The sequence below is a fragment of the Etheostoma spectabile genome, chromosome 11 (assembly GCF_008692095.1).
Source record: "Etheostoma spectabile isolate EspeVRDwgs_2016 chromosome 11, UIUC_Espe_1.0, whole genome shotgun sequence".
NCBI classification, from domain to species: Eukaryota; Metazoa; Chordata; class Actinopteri; order Perciformes; family Percidae; genus Etheostoma; species Etheostoma spectabile.
The window spans coordinates 19444900-19451916 of record NC_045743.1 but is presented as its reverse complement, the minus strand read 5'-3'; the positions used below and the strand labels follow the sequence as shown (position 1 = coordinate 19451916).

At 42.4% G+C, this 7017-nt stretch overlaps 1 long non-coding RNA gene across 1 annotated transcript; it reads left to right on the top strand.

Annotated features, from left to right (window-relative positions):
- Positions 1 to 5022: 5022 nt before the first annotated feature.
- On the top strand, positions 5023 to 5597 carry LOC116698347 (uncharacterized). Its single transcript, XR_004334191.1, has 2 exons — positions 5023 to 5308; positions 5438 to 5597. It is a non-coding gene; the product is annotated as an uncharacterized LOC116698347 (long non-coding RNA).
- Positions 5598 to 7017: the final 1420 nt, after the last annotated feature.

Below are 7017 nucleotides of genomic sequence, written 5' to 3'. Positions count from 1 at the left end.
TCTGTCCTTTGGGTACAGAGCCCTCTCAGCTGCCGATCGTTTACAGCAAACATTACGGTTAAGTTTAGGCTCCAAAAAATGAGACTTACAGTATGCGGCTACAAAAGTTAAATATACGGTAGGCCACGGAATGACAAGCGAAGTTTAGAAAAAAAGAGCATGGATTAGATTAAAACACTCTTGAGGTTTCCTAGCAACAATATAATTAGTATGGCATTTATATCAAAGTTAGAAGTGGAGCCACGGGCCATGTCTGTGTTTATGACCCTGAGATGCTGTAAAAAGTCATCTGTTGCTGCTGTATTCTAAAACCAAATAAACCTTGTTATCTGTAAAGGGACTAAATATAGTCCGAGCCAAAGAGAACAATTGTCATGGATGTAAGCAAACTCCATGGAAACCTAAAACCATTACTGCTGTGGATTACAGTAAGAAAGGGGGTGGGGGGGAGGGTCAAGAGGTGCATAGCAGGGCAGAGCCAGAAACAGAGAGGGATGGGGGAGGATTTGGGGGAAGGGTTGGTGTTAAATGAATCAGTGGCAGCGATGTTTGATTTCCTTCCAAACTCCCTGCAGTGTCCCGGGGCCGGCGAGCAGCTGCAGGGCTGGAAATCCCAATCCTTGTCTGGTTCAACTGTGTCAGACAGGCAGAGCTGTGCTGGCTGCCGCCACTCGCTTGTTGTTTGTCTTCGTTCTCCTCCCATGCAACAGCTCAGAGTGCTAAAAACACACATTTACACACGGCAACTTGTAGAAGAGAAAACAGAGAGGGAGACTTCTTCTTAACGAGGGGCATTTGTGGAATACCTGCAGAACAGGGACATGTAGGTAGTTCTTTACAATTTCTTTTGTAGATTAGGGGGAACTTGTGTGTGTTGTTGCAGTGGGAGTAGTACCGCAGTACCTAGTTAATGTGCATATGCTATATATATTTTAGAGGTTGCACGCCTCTGGAGCAACTAGGGGTTAAGTGCCTTGCTCAGGGGCACATTAGTTGATGTATCGTTTAGGTATCGCGTTGGGAATCAAACCGGGGTCTCTCACACCTAAAGGTATGTGTCGTATCGGCTGGACCATCACCACCCCAATCTTTACATTAAATAAAAACATGAGCTTTGTTTTGTCGGCGCTGCCGGTTACAAAGCAATGCACATCCTTCTTTGCTTCATTTCATTCGGATCAAACAAGAGTGAAAGTATTTCCCTGATTTTCTTTAGCCCGACAACAAAATAAAAGACGTGTGTATGTAGTTCTCACATGTGTCCTTGCAGGGTTTGAGTCACAAGTGTGAAGGCATTCAGTGTGAGTACACTGGGCTTTCTCAGCATGTTTCCACATGTTTATCTCTGAATCAAGAGGCTCGCCAGGTGTGCAAACACGGGGCCCATGTGAACCCGCCTGAAGCAACCAGCCGGCTCGAGCTGGGACTGCAAAAATCTCTCAGGTGTGAGTAGTGGGGCGGAGATTCAGTTTGTTGGTTTTCTTGAAATTCTATCTCGTTACCCAGAAGTGTGAGAAATAGCTGTGACTGTTTGTCGTGTGGAAAGAGTTTTTACCAGAGAAATAAATAGAGTGACCACACTGGAACAATACTCTGTTACAAGTAAAAGTCCTGCATTGAACATTCAGGTTTAGTGCCAATGAAGACTGGGAGTCACTGTCATAGTCAGTTATGGGAGTAACTTTACTGAAGAAGTCAGTTCACTGAGCGTGGAGACTAAAAACGCTGTTGTAAAAGAGAGTCACTGTGTTAAAGGTATAGTGCATAGTTTCTGTCGCCCCCATGAGGCATTCTAAGTAATGACAACAAAACTGTCGGCGCGTCCATATGATACAAGACTTCCGTGATCTTGATATATATATATAGCTTTGTGTCAACTCATTTGGCAATGGCTTGAATGTAGCAGATGTTCATAAATAAAAATAAAAGTTACACATTAAAGCTTTGACGACTGTAGTAACTAGAGCTACAACAATTAGGAGATTATTCGGTTAGTTGATTGACGGAACATTTTGATGGTTGATTCATCGTTTTTGTCGTTTTAGTCAAATTTAGGCAACCAAAAATACTTAGTAAAAGTCAGGAAATCATCCGGGATTGATTTATAATGAGTTATCTAAAACTACTCAAATGAGGACGGAACTGGGTCACAGACTTATGGTAGGTTCATTTAAAGGGACCCATTGACCTTTGAGTGAAAGTCTGTGTTTGTTGGAATTTGGCACTCTTATACCCTGTCACCTTGCTTCCTCGTTTGCTCCGATGATCTCTCTCTCTCTATCTCTCTCCCCTCCCCCCTGCCCCAACTGGCAGATGTAGAGGGCCGCCCAGCCAGGGCCTGCCTGTAGTCATTCTGGGTCATTGTGGGTATACTCACATTAGCATGATGGTTGGATGTAGTTTGTAACTCAAGTGCTCCACAGTTTGACAACAGACGCTCACTGCAAGTATTACATGATGATTTAAAGACACGACAAATAGGGTAAACATTTTTTAACAGATATCAGCATGAAACTTCCCCTGTTGGTCCCTGACATTAAGTTAGTTATGTCTTTTTGTTACAAGTTTTCAGAACCTTTTCAAATTCTACATTCATTATTGAAAACCACTTTTTCTAATGGAAACCTTAGCATCCTATATTTTCTATCACATACACAAATAGACATTGTAAAATAAACACCCAGTTGTTTTTTTAACAATACTATACAGTGGGGATTGAAAGTCTGGGCACCCCAGGTAAAAAATTGTATTAATGTGCATGAAGATGCCAAGAAAAGATCTCCAGAAGGCATCAAATGACAGATTAGACATTCGTATTATATGTCACAAAAAGTTGGATTTTATTTCCATCATTTACGCTTTCAAAATAACAGAAAACCAAAGTGGCGTCTGCAAAAGTTTGGGCACCCTGCAGAGTTAATGCCTTGTACTGCCCCCCCTTTGGCAAGTATCACAGCTTGGAAACGTTTCTTGTAGCCAGCCAAGAGTCTTTCATTCTTGTTTGAGGTATCTTCGCCCATTCTTCCTTACAAAAGTCTTCCAGTTCTTTGAGATTTCTGGGCTGTCTGTCACGCACTGCTCTTTTAAGGTCTATCCATAGATTTTCAATTATGTTGAGGTCAGGAGATTGTAAAGACCATGGCAAAACCTTCAGTTTACGCCTCTTGATGTAATCCACCGTGGATTTTGAGGTGTGTTTAGGATCATTATCCATTTGTAGAAACCATCCTCTCTTTAACTTCAGCTTTTTCACAGATGGCATCAAGTAAGAATCCATTTTTCCTTCTACTCGTGAAATGTTCCCTGTGCCACTGGCTGCAATACAACCAAAACTTTTGCAGATGCCATTTTTTTGTTTTCTTTTATTTTGAATGTGTAAATGATGGAAAAAATCTTACTTTTGGGACATATTATACAAATGTCTAATCTGTCATTTGGTGCCTTTGAGATTTTTCCATCTTTCCTTGGCTTCTGTATGCACAATAATAAAACATTTTACCTGGGGTGCCCAAACGTTCGAGCCCACTTTATCTAACATATTTAAGCAGCATGAAGCATTTCAAAAGACTGTATTTTCCCTTCCTGGTTTTTAGTTTCATATACCTGAAAAAGAGGTTTTCATTCAGAATAAAACCCTTTGGTGCTTTTAAATTCTCCTCTTTGTTGAACTGAGCATGAAGCTGCATGTCAGTTATCAGGAACAGACAGACGGTGTGAAGTGGTGCATCCTGGCTCTCTGTGAATCTGTGGCTGTTGATTACACTGTGACATATTAAGATACTCCGCTCGCTTCATGTTCATCATTAGAACACAACGCCACAGCTTGATCTTCAGCCAAGCTGGACTGAGGATTTGCCCTCTCTGTCTCTTTCTCCCTCTCCACCCAAACACGCTGGTCTCCCCTCAGCGAATAAGCTGGGATCCCATCACTTGCTGCCTCACATGCAGACAGGGTTGCTAGGCAACCCTTTTTGGTCATCCAACAGCCTGGGCATCCAACGGAAGATGCAGATTTTACCGGCAGGTTTTTTGTCTGTGTGCATGTAGTTAAAATGCGGGTAGGAGGATTTAAAACCCTGCTGCAAATTTGCATTTCCAATAAGATTTACCTCTAAGCGCTGTGTGTGTGTGTGTGTGTGTGTGTGTGTGTGTGTGTGTGTGTGTGTTTTGTTTACCTGCATCGCAGTAGACAAAGCTCATTTTGTATTCCAGGCAGAATTCCTAATGTGCAGGCCCCAGAGTATATTTAGAGGAGCATACATCTGAATGAATTGGCTTGAGTTTGCTTCAATGGTCGTCTTGCATTGCAGGATTTGAAATATGTTTGTATATATACAGTATATCATTATACTGTGAAACATAATGTACTAAAATTTCAGTAAAAACCTGAATTCTGTAGTTCTTCCTTCTTCTGTTCAGCATCATTCCAGTTTCAAAATGGATACTGAACATGAGCTAAGTCAACCAATCAGGGCTGGAGTAAGGAAGAGAAGTAGCCAATCACAGATTGTACCTAAAATGTTCTTTTTTGGAGGGAGAGCAACAAATCCTCCAAATAAGACGATATTGGTCGTCTGTCCCTACCCTCTAATATGACCAACGGGACATGAACCTCGGTCTCCCGGGTGATTGTCCTTGTCCTGTTTGAAACATCCACAACCCCAACTTTCTATGGCCATATTAATCAAAATACAAGTTGTAATTGCCACTTGAAAAAACAACTTACATGGGCGTTTTTTCAGGGGAGGACTTTTAGTTTTGTTGCAATAACATGCAAAATGACTTACGAAATTGTCCATTTGGTGACACCAGGCTGCCAACTCAGTGAGGAGGCAGCTTCACTTCCATCGTCTAAAATATGGACACTTGGTCAGGTGCCTTTGGCTCTTGTTTTTAATGCTAAAAGTCTTCTTTAGCATCAGATCTAAATTTGCTTTATTTAGATGCGCTGGGTAGGGACAATTGCCGTCACTTTTGACGCAGTTAGGTTAAGGAAAAGATCGTGGATCGGGTTGTAAAAGTTACGTTTACGGGACATGAATGGGACAGTTGGGTTTAGAAAAATAAAAACGGGACAGTTGGGTTTAGGTAAAGAAGGAGGGTACAGTTGGCTTTAGGGAAAGGAGGAGGGGACAGTTGGGTTCAGGTAAAGACGGACGGGACAGTTTGGTTTAGGGAAAGAAGAACGGGAAGGTTGGGTTTAAGGAAAGGAGGAGGGACAGTTGGGTTTAAGTAAAGAAGAACGGGACAGTTGGGTTTAGGGAAAGGAAGAGGGGAAAGTTGGGTTTAAGTAAAGAAGAACGGGACAGTTGGTTTAGGAAAGGAAGGGGACACAGTTGGTTAAATAGAAGGGACAGTTTGTTAGGAAAGAGAGAGGACAGTTGGGTTGTAAGTAAGAAGAACGGGACAGTTGGGTTAAAGTATAGAAGACGGACAGTTGGGTTTAAGTAAAGAAGAACGGGACAGTTGGGTTAAGTATAGAAGAACGGGACAGTTGGGTTTAAGTATAGAAGAACGGGACAGTCGGGTTTAGGGAAAGGAAGAGGGGAAAGTTGGGTTTAAGTAATGAAGAAATGGACAGTTGGGTTTAGGAAAAGGAGGACGGACAGTTGGGTTTAAGTAAAGAAGAACGGGACAGTTGGGTTTAAGTAAAGAAGAACGGGACAGTTGGGTGTAGGGAAAGAAGGAGGGGACAGTTGGGTTTAAGTAATGAAGAATGGGACAGTTGGGTTTAGAAAACAAGACACTTGGGACACAAACCCCGGTCTCCTTGGTGAAAGTCCTGTGTTGTTTGACCCTTCTACCTCCCGAACCAACCTCCCTACACGGAATTTCACACTTTCACACTACTCTGCTACGGTTTTCCGCTCTTAATACTCTTAATCATCTTAAAGCGCTGTGTAGCCACATCTGGTTCTACATTTTGTAAGCCGGTGGGAAAACAAGCTTCGCAGGTTGTTTTATTTCTGTCTGTATGATGAAGGAATGAGAATCTCTTTAGTGTCAATGTTGACAGAAACACCAGCCCTTCTAATCCTGTGGTGTTTGAAGAGTGTTGGATAGGCATGCACTCTCATTCAGCAGCTAATGCTCGGAGCTAACTGAGAACCAGTTGGGTGATTTACTCTGGGTTTATGGGCTGTGTGCTGATGTATAAAGACTTGGTTTCTATGGCAGTAGTTAAACAAAGGGTTTACTGTAACAAAGAGTTGCTGTTGAAGTTATAGTAGGTGGCTACATATTATTGAAGGACACAAATACACTTGATCTAGAAAAACAGATCACGTTTTAAAAAGAAACCTCTTCCATTGCAGTGTTTGCGAATGATTAATGTCCGATGTTGTAACTGGGCCGTTCTCGGTGTGACTGTATGAATGTGAAACAGGATGCTGTTGATGAAATGCTCAGCAAATCTGTAGATTGAAAGTCCCATGTTAAGTCTTATACCACTAAGCAATTTTTGTTAGCTTGACAAGCCAGACCCACATCCAGATGTTGGGTCTGGGAACTGACCATAGGCAGGACTCAATCCGTAGGCCGGGATAAATTCCCTCTGCACACAATAGAATAGCGCCACAACCAACCAGAGCCATGCAGGTTGAAAGACTCAACTTTTGTGGATCCGGTCGGCAAAGATTTCGATTCCTTTTTTCAGAATGACTTCAAGTTGTGCAGAGTCGCAGCCAAAGCCGATTCGATAGACAATCTTCTTTGTTTTCAAGTAGCATGGAATTCACATGGAACCGTCCCAACTCTACCGTTCTTACGTTAAGCCCGCCAGCCGACTCTATACATAATGTGATTGGCCTGACCAGAATTTGTTTTATCCAGCTCACCAGATAACGGAGAGTTGTTAGACTGACCCTGGTGGCAAACAACATTTGCTGCCGCTAGGCTAAATGTTTGTACAAGCGGTCCCCAATTAGTTTGTGTCGTACATGCATAAGAGGATATGCATCAACACAAGGGTTTTAACACATTATGTTTTCCTGCTTCTGGTTTCACTCTACTCCAGTG